Source organism: Tachyglossus aculeatus, chromosome 17 (genome assembly GCF_015852505.1).
Source record: "Tachyglossus aculeatus isolate mTacAcu1 chromosome 17, mTacAcu1.pri, whole genome shotgun sequence".
Lineage (NCBI taxonomy): Eukaryota > Metazoa > Chordata > Mammalia > Monotremata > Tachyglossidae > Tachyglossus > Tachyglossus aculeatus.
In genome coordinates, this window is record NC_052082.1 from 38,555,566 (window position 1) to 38,574,888 (window position 19,323).

Below are 19,323 nucleotides of genomic sequence, written 5' to 3' on the forward strand. Positions count from 1 at the left end.
GAGACAAGAATGAATAGAATATTTGTGGACAAGGATCATGTCTACCAACTCGATGGTAGATGGGGATAAAGACTGTGAGCCTCCCGAGGGACAACCTGATAACCCTGTATCTACCCCACCACTTAGAACAGTGCTTGGCACATAGTAAGTGCTTAACAAATACCATTATTACTACTATTATTACTATTGTTTGATACCCTCATCATGGAGAGGACACAGATTTTCGGTATATTGAAGTCCATACTAATCTCCAGTGCTAATCCTACCCTAGGCATCTCCCAGCTGTAAGAACCCAGCTACCTTCATCTCCCCTGTTCTCTCACCAAGCTGCAGTAGTGTCATCCCCATCTTGCAACACTCATCTAACAGCCCATGAAACATGGCTCCACTTGTTCCTTAACACTTCTCCTTATGTTCCCGGATCCCATTCCCTCTCTGAATCCATTGCCTAGCTTTTATTGGCCTTAATTCCTTTTCATTGAGTTAATGCAAGTTATAGCACGTTACATCTTTTTTAATATAGTTCACTTTTTCCATGTTCACAGTCACCATCACACAGACAAAAAGGCCCTCACTGTCTTGAACCACAGTCTACCGGCCATCTGGTAGTCTGCCAGGTAACTTGGGTGGAGCTGTTTTCAGATCCCATTTCCTAGGCTTGGGGTTCCAGACCATGCTTCAAATGAGCCAGGGGAGAATGAGCATCATTGTTCCTGACTGTGAAAATGGGCTGCCTCAGGGGATGCTGGGATCCTGCATACAGCCACTCAGGGGTCCAGAACAGTCAAATGTCGCTTACAGATCCAGCTGTGGGTAGATTGGCAGAATTCGGGAGAGAGTACATCATTCACTTTGAAAGCAGCACATTTCATTTTTTTTACATTTTTATCCACTTTTACACAGCAAAAGGAAGAGAAGAATTGACCTTCATTTTTCCACAGGATTGTGAATGAGTGAACTGGTTCTGCCAGGGGGTGGGGGGTGGGGATGGGGCAAATGGAATGACAGGGCCTGTGTTGGGCTCAGTTGAATCTAAGGGGAAGGGTGTCGGGGAAAGAGCAGAGCCAAGCCTGCATCGGATCAGTTTGGTAAAAGATGAGTTGGGACCTGGAGGAACTCAGTCTGCCCTTTCCCCTAGACAGAGACAAAGAGATGTCTCTCAGCCAGAGCTGCAGAGAGACATCAGGGTGCCCTCTCTGGACAACAGTGGAGGGGCTGAGGCTACAGGGCTCCAGTTCCTGTCCTCCCCAACAGCACCGCACATGCTCCCCACACCGAGGGCTGATAGGGTGGGATCCTGAGACCCTCCTTCCCCACAGGGCCACACAGGCTCCCTGCCAGAGGGCTGATAGAATGGAGTCCCGAGGCCCTCTACACTCCAAACAAGATCATACCCTCCATGCACCGAAGGCTGATAGGATGGGTCCTGAGACCCTCCTCCCCTGCAACACTACATGTACATCTTGCACCAAGGGCTGATAGGATGGGGTCCTGACACCCTTCTACACCACAGGCCACAGGAGTAGCACTTTGGCCAGGTTGGCTCAAGAATGACACCGTAGGAGTCTGGGAGCATCCAGGAGTATCCAGATCTGGAACCACAGATGAGGAAATGGGGAGAAGAGGAGGAGAGAAAGGGTCCAGAGGGACAGAGAACTGGAAGGAGATTCTGAGTCATGGGACACTGGGAGCCTGGATAAGTTGTAGGTGCAGTCACTTAACTTCTCTCAGTTACCTCATCTATAAAATGGGGATTAAGACTGTGAGCCCCACATGGGACAACCTGATCACCTTGTAACCTCCCCAGCACTTAGAACAGTGCTTTGCACATAGTAAGCACTTAATAAATGTCATCATTATTATTATTACTGACCCAATCTGACCCTGAGCCCATGTTCTCACACATCTGTTCTGTGGTTGGGACTGTGATGATCCATCAAGCTTCCTATAAGTCTAGAATGGGAGACAGACATTAATATGAATAAGTAAATTTAAGATATGGACATAAGTGCCATGGGGCTGAAGGAGGGGTGAAAAAGTGTGCAAATACAACTAATGGTAGTATTTGTTAAGCTCTTTCTATGTGCCAAGTACTGTACTAAACAGTGGGATGGATTCAAACAAATCAGTTGGACACGGTCCCTGTCCCACGTGGAACTCATGGTCTCAATCCCCATTTTACATATGAAGTAAGTGAGGCACAGAGAAGTGAAGTGACTTCCCCAAGGTCACCCAGCAGACATGTGGAGGAGCTGGGATTAGAACCCTTGACAGTTACAAGTACAAGGGTGATGCAGAAGTGGGTGGGAAAAGAGGAAATGAGGGCCTAGTCAGGGAAGGCTAGAAGGCTGAGCATCAACAGGAGGAACTACCAAGGTGTGAACTGTGGGTGGCACCCCAGGAGGAGTGGCTAAGGGCAGAATAGCAGTATCCATGGAGGTGGAGAGTCTTGGGTTTAAGTTAAGGAAGTTAATGAACTTCCCAGTTTAGGGAAGCACATTTTTCCTGGATCTAGTTTTAGATTCAGTTGAACATCTACTATTGCTTTTGCGACTTTTTATTATTTGATGTCAGTCTCCCCCTTTAAAATTCTAAGTTCCTTGTAGGCAGGGATCATGTCTTCTACCTTTATTGCACTCTCCCATACATTACTCTGAATATCGTAGGTGGTCAAGAAGTACTACTGACTGATTGACGAATTGAAGACAGTATTGATGGGCCTGTTGATAACCAGTGAGAGAGAGTCTAATACACAGATTCACTTTCCCTGGAAGAGAATGGGCATCTGGCATTCCTCCAGACTTTGGCAACTGGTCCTTAAGCCAGCTGAACCCCATATCCTTCCCAAATCTTTTGAAGTTTTCAAATCCAAGAGTACCAAGTTGGTGGCATCAAATTACTAGGGAAATTACTTGGGTATGCTAGCAGGGAACCTCAAGAGAAACCCTTCCGAATCACAAATGATTGGACTCATTGGGATCCTAGTTTTAGAAACTGTCCTCCATTCTCAAAAATAACCAGAAATGCCATAGGAACTCCATCCTTTCCCCTTGTCTCTTGAATCCCTTAAGTTAGATCATGAGTTTGCAAGTGACAAGAACATAAGAAATGCAATTGCTGGGTCAGATCTCCAATTCATCCAGTCCAGGATTCCTCCTCCTTCAGTGACCCCCAGGGATCTTGTAGAAACCTGATTATTGGCCTCGTGGACATCCATTTTCATGGTTAGAGATTGACCATCCAATATCCCTTCCATTCCTTCCCAGTCAATAAACCTCAATGCATGCAGAACACTCTACCAAGTGCTTGGGAGATTACGGCAATTTTTGGAATAATAATAATGGTATTTGTTAAGCACTTACTAAGTGCCAGGCACTGTTTGGAAGACATGATCCCTGCTCTTAAGGAATTTAGAATATTTCAAAACCCATCATGGACTTCCATCCATTAAGTCATCCATGACCCTCTGGAAACTTGCTGGTATCTTTCCCTGCAAAACTTCCTGTGATGTTGTTTCTCCATAATGATGAAATTCAAGGGGAAGAAGAAGAGGAATGAGGTGGAAAATGAAGAGGAGAAGGAGAAAGTGGAAGAATGGGGGGCAATAGGAGAGGGTAAAGGAAAGGGAAGGGAAAGGGAGAGAAGAAGGAATGGGAAGAAGGAGGGAAGAGAGAAGCTCAGAATAGGGGGTGGTAGGTATTGACAGAGGAGGTTGGGAGAAAGTAGAAAGAACACAGTTAGAGGGAAGGGTGAGGACAAGTAGGGAGAGATGGTAGGGGGTGAGGGGGAGAAGGGAAAAAGGAGAAAAATGGGAAGGAGGAATCAAATAATCAATCAACAGTATTTATTGGACCCTTTCGATGTGCAGAGCACTGTGCTAAGTGTCTGGGAGAGAACAATAGAGTTAGAAAATAGGCTATCTGCTTTCAAGGAGCTTATAGTCTAGCAGGAGAGACAAACGCAAAATAATTTTCAAGTAGAAGAAAAGAAAGGAAAAATGGAAATGCACATGAGGAAGTACTCACAGAATAAGCTAGATCAATCTTTAAAGAAGGGCTGTGGGTAGATGGAAGTGGATACATGCAAAGTTGGAGCAGAGGTGCTGATGTGGTAGCTTTGGGATTATGACCTAAGGAGAATAAATGTTAATCAGAGAAGGCCTCTGAGAGGAGGTGTAATTTCTGAGGCTTTGACTATGGGGAGAGCTGTGTTCTAGGGGATTTGAATAGGGAAGGAGTTCCAGGCTGAAGGAAGAGTGTGATCAAAGACTAGGGGGAGCGGGAGAGATGAGAATGAAGCAGCAGTGAGAAGGGTCATTTGAGAGAAATGAAGAATGTGAGCCGTAATGGATGAGGGTGGTTAAGTAAGAGTGAGGTTATAAGCTCCTTGGGGGCAAGGATTGGGTCCACTAATTAACTGTACTTTCTCAAACACCAAGTTCAGTACTGTGTAGACAGTGAGTGCTCAATAAATACCACTGTATGATTGAGCTGATCAAGGGCCTTAAAGTTGGAAGTAAGGAGTATCTGCTTGATGTAGAGAAGCATAGGTGATGATTGGAGGTATTTGAGGAGACAAAGTACTTATAAAGAAGACAACAGAGAAAAATAATCTAGGCAGCAAAATGAAGCATGGACTGGAGAGGGGAGAGCGTGGAGGTAGAATATTCATTCATTCAATCATATTTATTGAGCGCTTACTGTGTGCAGAGCACTGTACTAAGCGTTTGGGAAGTACAAGTCGTCAACATATAGAGACGGTCCCTACCCAACAGCGGGTTCACAGTCTAGAAGGGGGAGACAGACAACAAAACAAAACATATTAACAAAATAAAATAAATAGAATAAACATGTACAAATAAAATAAGTAAAGAGAAATATAAAATAAATCAATAAATAGAATAATACACATGGTAAGAGCCCGCTGCGGGACAAGGCCTGCATACAACCCGATCTCCTTGGGAGCCACCCTGACGTTCATTCATTCATTCAATCATATTTATTGAGCACTTACTGTGTGCAGAGCACTGTATTAAGCGCTTGGGAATATGTCTGTTGTACTCTCCCAAGTGCTTAGTACAGTGTTTGGCACACAGTAAGCACTCAATAAATATGATTGAATGAATGAATGCAGAAAGATAAGTGAGGAGGCTGATATAGTAGTCAAGCTGAAATAGGCTGAGTGCCTGAGCCAGAGAAGTGGCTGTTTGGATGGAGAAGAAGAAGCAGATTTTGGAAATATGCATCAAAAAATGACAGGATTTAGTGATGGCTGAATATGAAAGTGGAAGGAGAAGGAGAAGTCAAAAATTGTGTCAGCATTTTGGGCTTCAAAGACAGAGAGGATAGGTTGGTGGTTTTGTAAACTACAATGGAAAAGGTGGATGGGGGAAAGAATTTGAAAGGGAGATGAGAAATTAGGTTTCAGACATACTGAACTCAAGGTGTTGGTAGGATTTCCATGGAGATATTCTGCAGGCTTGAATAAATGTGGGACTGTAGAGGAGGTAAAAAGAGAAATACCCAGATAGATTTGAGCCATGAGAGCAGATGTACTTCAGAGTAGCATGGCCTAGTGGAAAGAGACCAGGTCTAGGAATCAGGGGCCTTAGGTTCTAATCCTGGCCCTACCACTTGCCTGATGTGTGATGTTGGGCAAGTCACTTAACTTCTCTGTAAGTCATCTATAAGAAGTAGCGTGACCTAATTGGTAAGAGTACAGGCCTGAGAATCAGAGGGTCATGGGTTTTAATCCTGGTTCTGCTATTTGTCTGCTGTGTGACCTTGGGCAAGTCACTTTACTTCTCTGTGTCAGCTACTTCATCTGCAGAATGGGGATTGAGATTGTGAAATCCATGTGGGACAGGGACTGTGTCCAACCTGATTTGCTTGTACCTACCCCAGTGCATAAGTGCTTAACAAATACCATTATTATTATTATTAATAAGATGGGTATTTGACATTTGTTCTCCCTCTTACTTGGACAGTGAGACCCACATGAGACAGGGACTGTGTCTGATCTGATTATCTAATATCTACCCCAGTGCTTAGTATAGTGCTTGGTACATAGTAAGTGCTTAACAGGTACCATTACTATTATTATGAGCTCCCCAAGGGAGTGAGAATAAAATAAAAGTAGAGAGGGACTCAGAAATGTCTCTACGGACACATTCAGTTAGGGAGTGATAGGGAGAAGAGGAGTCAGTGAAAGAAACTGAAAGGGAGTGGCCAGAGGGCGAAGAGGAAAACCAGGAAAGAACCACTTTAACTACTGCATCAACTTCTCACTGACCTTCCTTTCTCCTGACTCTGCGCACTCCTGCTTATACTTCCCTTGACTGCCTCAATCATTTTTTTTTTAAAAAGTTCAGTTTCTGCCTCCCTACTCCTTAAGAACTGACAGTGGTTGTCCATCCATCTCCATATGAAACTGGAACTCCTTACCATGGGCTTTTAAGTACTTAAACATCTCCCTCCCCTATATCTTACACCACTGATTCCCTACTATAACCCAGATCAATCAATCAATCATATTTATTGAGTGCTTACTGTTTGCAGGGCACTGTACTAAATACTTACGGGAGTATAATATAACAGAGTTGGTAGACATATTCCCTGCCAACAATGAGCTTACAGTCTAGAGGGGGAGACAGATGTTAATATAGATAAATAAAATTACAGACATGTACATAAATGCTGTACAGTTGAGGGAGGGGTCCGTAAAGGATGCAAATCCAAGTGCACAAAGGCAATGCAGAAAGGTGTGAGAAGAAGAAATGAAGGCTTAGTCAGGCAAGAACTCTTGGAGGAGATGTGCTTTCAATAAGGCTTTGAAGGTGTAGAGAGTAATTGTTGGATATGATGAGGAAGGGCATTCCTGGCCAGAGGCAGGGCATGGGTGAGAGGTCAGCAGCAAGACAGACAAGATCAAGGTATGGTGAGTAGGTTGGCATTAGAGGAGTAAAGTGTATGAGCTGGTTTGTAGTTGGAGAGCAGTGAGGTAATATAAGACGAGGCAAGGTGATTGAGTGTTTTAAAGCCAATGTTAAGGAGTTTTTGTTTGATGCTGAGGTGGATGGGCAACTGCTGGAGATCCTTCTTCTAATTCAAACGTACTCTCTGAAACCTGATCTCATCTATCTTTCCACTGGCCCCTTGCCCACCTCCTGCCTCTAGCCTGCAACTCTCTCCCCTTTCATATACAATCAATCAATCAATCAATCAATCGTATTTATTGAGCGCTTACTGCAGAGCACTGTACTGAGCGCTTGGGAAGTACAAGTCAGCAACACATAGAGACAGTCCCTAGCCAACAGCGGGCTCACAGTCTAGAAGGGGGAGACAGAGAACAAAACCAAACATATTAACAAAATAAAATAAATAGAATAGATATGTACAAGTAAGATAAATAAATAAATAAATAAATAAATAAATAAATAAATAGAGTAATAAATATGTACAAACATATATACATATATACAGGTGCTGTGGGGAAGGGAAGGAGGAAAGATGGGGGAGATGGAGAGGGGGACGAGGGGGAGAGGAAGGAAGGGGCTCAGTCTGGAAAGGCCTCCTGGAGGAGGTGAGCGCTCAATAGGGCCTTGAAGGGAGGAAGAGGGCTAGCTTGGCGGATGGGCAGAGGGAGGGCATTCCAGGCCCGGGGGATGACGTGGGCCGGGGGTCGATGGCGGGACAGGCGAGAACGAGGCATGGTGAGGAGATTAGCGGCAGAGGAGCGGAGGGTGCAGGGTGGGCTGCAGAAGGAGAGAAGGGAGGTGAGGTAGGAGGGGGTGAGGTGATGGAGAGCCTTGAAGCTGAGGGTGAGGAGTTTCTGCCTGATGCGCAGATTGATTGGTAGCCACTGGAGAATTTTGAGGAGGGGAGTAACATGCCCAGAGCGTTTCTGGACAAAGACAATCCGGGCAGCAGCATGAAGTATGGATTGAAGTGGGGAGAGACATGAGAATGGGAGATCAGAGAGAAGGCTGATGCAGTAGTCCAGACGGGATAAGATGAGAGCTTGAACAAGCAGGGTAGCGGTTTGGATGGAGAGGAAAGGGTGGATCTTGGCAATGTTGCGGAGCTGAGACCGGCAGGTTTTGGTGACGGCTTGGATGTGAGGGGTGAATGAGAGAGCGGAGTCGAGGATGACACCCAGGTTGCGGGCTTGCGAGATGGGAAGGATGGTAGTGCCGTCAACAGAGATGGGAAAGTCAGGGAGAGGGCAGGATTTGGGAGGAAGACAAGGAGTTCAGTCTTGGACATGTTGAGTTTTAGGTGGTGGGCAGACATCCAGATGGAGATGTCCTGAAGGCAGGAGGAGATGTGAGCCTGGAGAGAGGGGGAGAGAGCAGGGGGGGAGACGTAGATCTGTATACAGGAGAACACCACTCTCCCCACCTTCAATGACTTATTAAAATCACATCTCCTCCAAGAGGCCTTCATTTCCCTTACTCCCTCTCCCTTCTTCAGTGCCCGTGCAATTGAATCTGTACTCTTAAGGCACTTGATATTCATTCTACTCTCAGCCCCCCAGCGTGTATGTACTTATAATTTATCTTAATGTCTGTCTCCCCTGCTAAACTGTGAGCTCCTCATGTGAAGGGAATGTTTCTACCAACCCTGTTGTAATGTACTCTCCCAAATACTTATTATAGTGCTCTTTACATAGTATGCGCTCAATAAGTACCGTTGATTAATCAAGAATAAAATGTGACTTTAAATGATTAAATGTTAAAATAGACTTATCCTCCCCCAGGACCCCAGTCAGTCCCTCTCTTGGGGTGGGTGGAGTGTAGGGAGGGAGCAGAGAGGATGGGATCTTGGTCACGTAGTTCCTGCCATGCACCCTGGATAAGGGAGCAACTCCGAAACCTTCTTCCTCCCGGGCGAGCCTGCCCTGCTGCATGCAGTGGAGTCTGAACCCATTGCTGTAGTCTGCGTTTGGGACCACAGGATCTTTATTTGCCTTCTCTCCTCCTCCCTCCTCCCCCAGAGGAAGAATGAGGCAGGGCAGGAGGGTCTGGTCTCAGTGTCATTGGACAAGAATGTCAGAGCTTAAAGTGGGTTTGAATGTTTAGTTATGAAAACACCCACATGATGGGCCTGTTTCAGCCCAGTGTCCGAGGCCTGAAGTGGGGTCCACCTGTATCCGGAGAATCCAGTGTTGTCCAACCACATCCACTCTTCCTGGGTTATGTTATACTTGTAACCGATCCAGAAATATTCATCCTGTGGCCTCATCTTAGAGACCCAATCCTGTGGAGTCAATGGAAACATGCTGAGCCCTGACAGTCCCTCAGCCAGCACCCCCTCAACCCCCTTTCCTGTCCCAAGCCTGAAAACCAGCTCAGAGCTCTGCCAGAAGGACACAACTTCAAATTTTTCCCCAGACTCCTATTTAGGGAGGATGAAGCCCCTCAGGTTCATAACTAGGACGTGGGCAGTCACCATTCAGAAATTCCAGCTGGTTCTGGCAAATGTGGTGTGTAAATGGATGTGTGTGGACTGTTGTAGGCCCTGAGGTCTCCCCCAATTCTCACTGCTTCAGCCTCATCCTCCAGGACCAGAAGGTGGGATTTCTTGTCTGCACAGTCTCTGTCACTGGTATCCCAGCTTCGACACTCTTCTGAGAAGTAGTAACACCGGCTGCTGCTCAGCTGCCACCCTGGAGGGCAGAGCTGACACACAGCACCTGGGGGAAGGACCACAATGGGTGGTTGAGATAGTAGCACTTTCCATAAAGTTGGCTCCCACATCGCTAAACAAGAAATTGAACCTCATTGTCCATGGATTTGTCTTTTTTGCTGTCATGTAAATCACATGCTGAATGTACTAACACTGAGGGTATAGGAAAACTGACCCCTCCCCTGCGCATCCCCAGTTATACTTGCAATAAAAGTCTCTCCTCCCCCATAACCTCCATGGGGCTGGGAAGTCCAATAGGTTCATCAGTAAAGGAGCTAGAGAATAGCATATGGCAGGTGGAGAAACTCAGAACTAGGAATGATGCCGGGGAGATCTCTCCCACACTCAGAAGAGGAGCTGGTCTCCACATGCTGCCTCTTCCCCAGTTACTTGAGCCAATGGAGACTGAGAGGACCCTTTGGGGAGTGAGCAGATTCCATAGAGAGTGACAAGATCACATGGGGTGTGAGAAGAGCACATGGAGAGTAAGCAGAGACCATGGGGAGTGAGGAAAGTCTATAGTGAGAGGGCAGAGCCTATGGGGAGTGAGAAGAACAGATGGGGAATGAGAAGAGCACGTGAAGAATGAGAAGAGCATATGGGGATTGAGAAGAGCACATGGAGAGCAAGCAGAGCCAATAGGGTGTGAGCAGAGCCCCTTGGAAATGAAAAGAGCTCATGGAGAGTGAGGAGAGTTTATAGGGAGTGGGTAGAGTCCATGGGGAATTAGAAGAACCCTTAGAGAGTGATATGAACCCATGAGGAATAAGCAGAACATTGGGCATGAGTAGACCCTGTGGGGAATGAAAAGAGCCCATGAGGAGAGCTATAAGTAGTGGGGTTGTAAAAGGTGCTGGAATAGCAGATCTCTATCCTTGTCTGTGCCCCTCTCCCGTCCTACACAGTTCCCTCATCCCAGCCAAGGTGGGGTTGAGAATTCCCGGTGAAAAACTTTTCTGAAGAAGCAACAGGGTGAAGAGATCTCTGCTTCAAGGAAAATGTCATGGAGCTGCTTTCTTCCTGGTTTTCTCTATCATGGTCAGAGCCATCCACTTGAATTTCTGGGCAACTTCTCACAACATTTCAACCATCTCTCATTACCCTTTTGACCAATGCACAGCTCCTCCTTCCGGGCCACAAGTCTTGTTGAGTTTGAGTGCAGATTTTCCTCCAATCTCTGCCTTGGGCTGCAAATCAAACAGGAGAGAAACTTATGTACATATCTTTAAAATACTATAAACTACTTATTTATTCATGTTAATGTCTGTCATTATGTTCATTTTGGGAAGGGAATGTGACTGCTAATTCTGTTGTATTGTACTCTTCTGATTGATTGTAGAATGAATAGGAAAATGGGAGAGTGTCATCTCCCCAAATTGGTATGTGCGCTCTGTGAACACATTGGGCAGGGTGTGAGCTTTGGAGAGACTGGGGAGGAGAGTTTCCTGCTGGCAGTGAATGGAAGAACTGGATCCCGACTGTCTCAGAGCTTCACTGAGCTCTTTGAACCCTTGGCTCCTGTACAAGAGCTGGTCAACCCTTGAATATGAGGGCTAATGGAGGGACAGCTGCCCCTCAGCAACCAGATCATGGGTCCATAGACTCATGGGTCTGATTCAGGATGGACTATGGCAAAACTCATTCCAGACATGCTTCTTGGGCATCTCTTCCAGGCAGATGAAGAACTTCTACAGTGGAGTTTCTTGAGGAAGGGATACATTCTGGGAGGAGGGAGGGGAGGGGAGGGCAGCCATATAACTTGCACCCCTCACTATCTTTCTACAGTAACTCCATCCTTAGCAACTGTTAGTTCAGTTCCTGCATTTCTTGATGCAGAATGGGTGGACAACCTCTAATGTCAAAGGTCCAGCCTGGGCTGGTGTTACCATTTATTTAGAATGAGGAAAGTGAAACATGGGGATTTTCCACTAAGGAGGCTTTCAGTACACAGCTACTGGGAAATAGAAAAGGAGAGCCTCATGCCAAGGGGAGCAGAGGGGTGGGAGCATGTTGCAAGCACTGGGAAGTTGAGGAAGAGGTAAAGTTAAAATGCCAGTTTCCCAGGAGCAGAGGCAGGGCCAAATTAAGACTCTGGAGAGTCCAGAGAAGTGAGCACCCCAAACTGATATGTTTCCTGTCCCACTTAATAATAGTAATAATGATAATGATAATAGTAACGTGGTTTGCTTGTTTTGTTTTATGGTACCTGTTAAGCTCTTATTATGTTTGAATCACTGTTCTTAGTACTGGGTTAGGTACAAGTCAGTTAGGTCATACACAATCCCTGTCCCGCACGGGGCTCACAATCTAAAGTAGGAGGGAGAGCAGGTATTGAATCCCCATTTTTCAGGTCTGGAAACTGAGGCACAGAGAAGTTAATTGAAGCAATTGGCCGAGCAATTGGCAGTCCAGGATTAGAACCCAGGTCCTCTGACTCCTAGGCCTGTGGCCTTTCCACTAGGCCATGCTGCTTCTCTAAATGCTATGTGCCAAACACGAGGGTAGATACAATATAAGCAGATGGACACAGCCCATGACCTACAAGCGTTCACAATCTAAATAGGAAGAACAAGTGTGGAATTTGCCATTTTACAGACAAGGAAACAGAGGCACAGAGAAGTTAAGTGAGTTGTCCAAGGTCACACAGCAGGCATGTGGCAGTCAGGATTAAAATACAAAGTCCTCTGACTCTCAGGCCTGTGCCCTCTCCACTAGGTTGCTTCACTTTTTGCTGAGAACATTTGTTTCTCTCCCTAACATGGGTAGTTAAGGTAGTTTTTAATGTAGACAGAAGAGCAGTGCAAATCAGAGTCCTGTGAGCTGCTTGATCCATTTGACAACAGGACTGATTTGGGGATCAATAAGGCAAATGAGAAAGAGGGAGTTCAGGATCAGAGACAGCCAGAGAAAAAATGGCACAATCCAAACCGAATCATCACAAAGCCTAGAAGAAACCTTTGCAGTTAGGATCTATCTAAATTTCCCTGCCTGAGCTGCCTCATCTGGTTGGAACATTAAATTTTTCCTTCCTGCAGAAGGATTCACATCCTGGGGGTTGGAAGATGCAGGTTCACTGAGAAACAAATCACTGACCTTTCCTCTGCAGCTCACAAAGCTGAACAAGAAGTCAAGGAAATTCCATTCCAGAATGGAGTAGGGAAAGCCAATTAGCAGGTGACTGTTTCCGTGGGCTTTCCCCTTCAACCTGCATCCCATTCCATCCCAAAGGGTCCTGGGATTATTCATTCTGCAAACCTGAAGGACCAGAGGGACCTCCTTATTCACATTTCAGGTTGGGAAGTAAACCAAGGGTTTTCCTGACTCCAACATTTACAGGGGCAAATTGTGTTCAAATGTGGCTTTGGGTCAGGCTGAAGCACTCACATTTCAGGGACAAATAGAGAACTGTGCCCACCAAAGCAGACACGGCAATCCCGAGGAAGATGATGATGACTCTGTGGCAGTGGAGAGACAGAGACCTGGAACCTAAAACAGAGAAAGGACATGTATCAGTTACACAAGCTTCCTCAGTCATGTGGGCTCCATCCTCAGCTCTGAGAGCTCCCGCAGCATGACCCACCTAGGACAGGATGAACACAGTCTTCCCCTGGTCCTGCCACCCATGAAGAGATAATGGAACCTCCAAAAACTCTGCTTTCACCTGTGGTAATTATGATAGCAGGAGAACTAGGAGACCATCAGTGTAAGAAGAAAGACAACAGCTTAGCACAGCCATGGCTACCCACCTCTGGCTTCCCAGAGTTATTTCTGCAGTAGGTTCTACAGTAGGGAGCTACCAGCAGCAGCAGCAGCACTGTCATCAGTGGCTGCTTCTGTTTCTTTGCCTATGGCTGCATCTATGCTCCTGTACTTTTGACTCAGTAAATAAGCACTTAGTACAACTCAGTAAGTGCTTAGTACAGTGCTCTTCACATGGTAAGCACTTAATAAATGTGATTGATTGATTGACTGATCCCTGGCCCATGCTTTATCCATTAGGCCACAGTGCTTCTTCTACCACTGTTGCATTTTATTGTCCTGCCACTGTTGTATTCTTCCAAGTGCTTAATACAGAGCTCTGCGCGTAAGTGCTCAATAAATACCATTGATTGAGTTATTAAATATGATGCCTGTGAGTGTGTGTTTGTGTGTGCATGTGTGTGTATATGACTGATTGATGCATTTGCATGTGTCCACACAAATCTGCATATGTCAGGGTTCAAGTGTGTTTGTTATCCCTGCCCATGTCTGAGTCTCTCTGCCTCTTTCTGCTTTACTGTCTCTCTTTTTCATTTTCTCTCTTGGTATATTTCTGTCTCTGTTTCTCTAACATCCTCTGACTTCCTCTGTCTGTCTCCATAGCTCTCTCTACCTTGTGTTTTTCAGTCTCTCTTGTCACCTTCTGCTCTCTGTTTCCATAAGACTGTTAGTAGGCTCTTTCATTTTCAATACATGCAGGAGTTTCCCTTGAGATTGAAGATGACACTGCTGACTGTGAGGGACAATGAGAAAGAATCCCTGTCACACTTGCACACTTTGCCCTTGAAAATAAAGTCGGGCACCTTTTCTGGCCCCTTGCCATTTGGGGATGAGCACTGTCTGGACACCGATTGCCAAACAGGGAAAGGCTCATCCCACCGCCACCAGGACATCATGTGCTTGGTTGCCAGTTTTCTACTTTGCGATTGTGGTGATAGCTTGTCCTGAGCCATCCACACTTTCTGTTCCTCCGAACTCTGGTGCCTATGGTGTTCACTTCAAGATGGCAGGCAGGGAGAAGGTGTGCAGGCTAAGGCCATGGAATAGAAATTTCTGGGACTCCAACAGCAGAGGACATTACTATGTCTACATCCATTTCCAAAATCATCAAGTATAATCTGCAGAGTTGCTTAGTATGGGTGGGGAGAGTTTTCCACTTAACATTTTTTCTTGATGTTGCTAGTCTTTGTTTTGTTTTTGTTGCCTTATGCTTCCCCTTCCCCCTGGTTTTCCCAGTCTATGTCCTTCACACAACCAGATGGACAGGAGACAGACTACAGTGGAAGCATCTGAGCAGGACAGAGGTAGGCCCAGGGGATTGTTTGTGGGGGTGTCACAGAGATGCTAGGTAGCCACATCTTCCTCTGGGGAGATGGGGAAGGCCCTGCCCAAGCAGTTCCTGTTCAGAGGAGAAAAGATCTCTCCCTAATGGGGCAACTGCCGCACCTATCTCCATGAGCTAGCGCTCCTCGGGCATTGTGATATTGACTCCTCAGTGAGACAGGGCACCATTCCTGCTGACAATGACTGGTCCATTGTCATGTAGAACCTTATCAGAAAGGATGTATAGTTGCAGTAAGGGAGTCGGGTAGGAAACTAACTCATTAACCCCCAGCCCCGAATCACCTCCACTCTCTGCCTCAGCTCTCATGCTCGAGTTGCTGAATGCTCCTGGTGGAAATCCAGACACCATGCCAACCTTATCCAATTTAAGTTTATCCTTTCTTGCCTTAACTCTGCGCTCTCCTCTGCCCAGAAAAACTATTTCTCTTCCCTTCCTGGCCCCCATGCCCATCACGCTCGTCAGCTGTTCCAGACATTTAACTCCCTTCTCAGACCCTCTGTTCCTCTCCCTCCCCCATCCCTCACTCCCACTGATCTGACCACCTAATTCATTAGGAAAAGTAACACCATCAGGTCTGAGTTCCCCCAAATAACCCCTCCCCCTCCTCCATCCCCCCCTCCTCTTGACCCCCTCTTCTACTTTTCCATCTTTCCCAGCAGTATCTTCAGAGAAGATCTCCTCCCTCATTTCAAGTGCCACCCCTCCACATGCGCTTCAGACCCCATTCCCTTCCACCTTATAAAAACTCTTGCCCCTTCCCTCCTCCCCTCCTTAACTTCCATCTCTAACCACTCATTCTCCAATGGCTTTTTCCCCTCTGCCTTCAAACATGCCTACATCTCTCCCATCCTAAAAAAAACCCTCACTTGACCCCACTGCCTCCTCCAGTTATCACCCCATCTCCCTCCTACCCTTCCTTTTCAAACTCCAGAGCGAGTTGCCCACACTCACTGCCTCAAATTCCTCTCCTTCAACTCTCTCCTGGGCCCCCTCCAATCTGGCTTCTGTCCCCTCCACTCCACAGGAACTCCCCTCTCAAAGGTCACCAATGATCTCCTTCTTGCCAAATCCAATGGCTTCTACTCCATCCTAATCCTCCTCGCCCGCTCAGCTGCCTTTGACACTGTGGACCACCCCCTTCTCCTTAACATGTTATCCAACCTTGGCTTCACTGACTCAGTTCTCTCCTGGTTCTCCTCTTATCTCTCTGGCCATTCCGTCTCAGTCTCCTTCACGAATTCCTCCTCTCCCTCCCATCCCCTTACTGTAGGGGTTCTTCAAGGGTCAGTTCTTGGTCCCCTTCTGTTCTCCATTTATAGTCACTCCCTTGGTGAACTCATTCACTCCCACAGCTTCAACTATCATCTCTAAGTGGATGATACCCAAATCTATATCTCCTCCCCTGTTCTCTCTCCCTCTCTCCAGGCTCACATTTCTTCCTGCATTCAGGACATCTCTACTTGGATATCCACCCACCACCTAAAAGTCAACATATCCAAGACAGAGCTCGCTTACCTACCCTCCCAAACCCTGTCCTCTCACTGACTTTCCTGTCACTGTGGATGGCACTACCTTCCCTTCTTACAAGCCCACAACCTTGGTGTCATCCTTGACTATGCTCTCCCATTCACCCCACTTATCCAACTTGTCACCAAAACCTGCCGGTCTCACCTTCACAACATCATCAAGATCCACCCTTTCCTCTCCATCCAAATCACTACCACACTAGTACAATCACCTTGTAACCTCCCCAGTGCTTAGTACAGTGCTTTGCACATAGTAAGTGCTTAATAAATGCCATTGTTATTATTATTATTTTTATTACAATCACTCATCCAGCACTTAGAACAGTGCTTAGCATATAGCAAGCACTTAACAAATACCATCATTATTAATATCATTATTAAATCCCGACTGGATTACTGCATCAGCATCCTGACTTATCTCCCAACCTCCCATCTCTCCCTGCTTCAGTCTATACTTCACTGTACTGCACAGATTATCTTTCTACAGAAATATTCTGGGCATGTCCCTCCCCTCTTCAAAAATCTCCAGTGGTTGCCTATCAACCTCCATATCCAGCAAAAACTCCTCACTATTGGCTTCAGAGCTCTCCATCATCTTGCCCCCTCTTACCTCACCTTCCTTCTCTCTTTCTATATCCCAGCTTGCACACTCCACTCCTCTGGTGCTAACCTTCACACTGTACCTCGTTCTCGCCTGTCCCGCTGCCGACCCCTGGTCCATGTCCTACCCCTGGCCTGGAATGCCCTGCCCCATCAAATCCACCAAACAATCAAGCTTCCCCTCCTTCAAAGTCCTACTGAGGGCTCACCTTCTCCAAGAGAACTTCCCAGACTAAGCCCCCCTTTTCCTCAGCTTCCCCTCCCCTCCCTATAGCCCTGACTCGCTCTTCCCTCCCTGCCACACAGCACTTGTGTATATATGTACATAACTATAATGCTATCTATTTATATTAATACCTGTTTACTTATTTTGATGTGTATATGTCTATAATTCTATGTATTTATATTGATGCTACTGATGCTTGTTTACTTGTTTTGATACCTGCCTCCCCATTGTGGGCAGGGATTGTCTCTATTGCTGAATTGTACTTTCCAAGTGCTTAGTACAGTGCTCTGGACACAGTATGCACTCAATAAATATGATTTAATAGATGAATGTGTAGAAAAAGTTAAATGCCACACTCTGCCCCACTCCAGCCAGGAAACAGGAGCAGGGAAGCCACTGCCTTTCCAGGAGCTCCCCTATTTGGGTCAGGATTGTTGAAGAACACATTAAAAAGAACTCATTAAAAAGAAAAGTGTCTTACCTTCCTGACTTTCCTGCTCTTGCCTGGAACGAGTTGGCATGTTTCTGTTGGGAGTGACTTTCACTTTGTTGTACAATTATAAGGTGTTTGGAAAAGGAAGTGCCAGTTGTGGAGAGTGAAATAGTTGGGGAGAAAAAAAAATTAAAATATGTAGAATCAGTGCACATTTGTTATTTCTATAGCAGGCATGCAGGACAGATAATAACTCACATGCTCCAAGATCACACTGTCTCAAGAACCATTCCATCAAATCCCCAAATCAGTCAATCATGAAGTTTCTGGAGAATGAAGCAAGAGCTCAGGCAGCAATATCACAACAACCCCGCTAAAATAGGAAACTCAAATCAAATACCCAGCCTTCAAAATAATTGGACAATTCTCCATGATTCAATGTTCCTGGCAACTGTCAAGACACAAGGCACCTAAACATCAAGCATGGAGGACAAATAAAGTCACTTTCACATGACTGTAGAATACACCACTATCCTCCCTGTCTCACAAACCCATAAACTGGACATTATCCTTGACTCATTTCTCTCATTCAACCCACGTATTAGGTCTGTCACAACATCCTTTTGGAATTTGCTCCCTCCACTCCATCCAAATTACTACCATGCTGATCCAAGTACTTACCATTTTCTGCCTTGATTACTGCATTAGTAGAAAGAACATGAGCCTGAGAGCCAGAAGACGTGGGTTTATTCCTCACTCTGTCAGATACCTGTTGTGTGACCACGGGCAAGTCACTTAACTTCTCTGTGCCTCAGTTTTATCACGTATAAACTCCTGTTCTCCTTCCCACTTAGAGTGTGAGCCCCATGTGGGACATGGGCTATGTCTGAACTAATTAACATATATCTATAATAGCACTTGCAAAGTTTTTAAGTACTTGAAAACACCATGATAATAATCAGCCTCCTCACTGACCACTCTACCTTCAGTCTCTCTTCCCACTCCAGTCCAAACTTCACTCTGATGTCTGGATCATTTTTTTTTCTAAAAAATCTTCCCCTGCTTTCCCATTCCTCAAAAGCTTCCAATGATTGCCCATTCATCTCCACATCAAATAGGAACTCCTTATCATTCTTTAAGGCACTCAATCAGCTCCTTCTCTACTATCTCTTCAATGATCTCCTGCTACAACTCAACCTGTGCTCTTTGCTTTCCTAAGGCCAACATATTCATTGTGCTTTGATCTCATCTGTTTCAATGCTTTCGGTTCATCTGTGTCCTCCCTCTTCCCTGGAATCCCATCCCCTTCATATCTAACAGACAATCACTTTCCCAATTTTGAAAGTCCTACAAAAATCACATCTCCTCCAAGATGCTTTTCATTTATTCATTCATTCAATCATATTTATTGAGTGCTTACTGGGTGCAGAGCCCTGTACTAAGTGCACTGTACTTGGAGGCTCTCCATCACCTTGCCCCTTCTTACCTAACCTTCCTTCTCTCCTTCTACATCCCAGCCCACACACTCCACTCCGCTGGTGCTAATCTTCTCAGTGTGCCTCATTCTCACCTGTCCTGCCATCAATCCCTGGCCCACATCTTACCCCTGGCCTGGAATGCCCTCCCATCTCAAATCCTCCAAACAATCTTGCTTACCCCCTTCAAAGCCCTACTGAAAGCTCACCTCTTCCAAGAGGCCTTCCCAGATTAAGCCCCCCTTTTCCTTTGCTCATCCTCCCCTCACCATT

At 46.0% G+C, this 19,323-nt stretch overlaps 1 pseudogene; it reads right to left on the reverse strand.

The window, feature by feature from the left end:
* Positions 1 to 767: 767 nt before the first annotated feature.
* On the reverse strand, positions 768 to 17,696 carry LOC119939036 (annotated as a pseudogene).
* Positions 17,697 to 19,323: the final 1,627 nt, after the last annotated feature.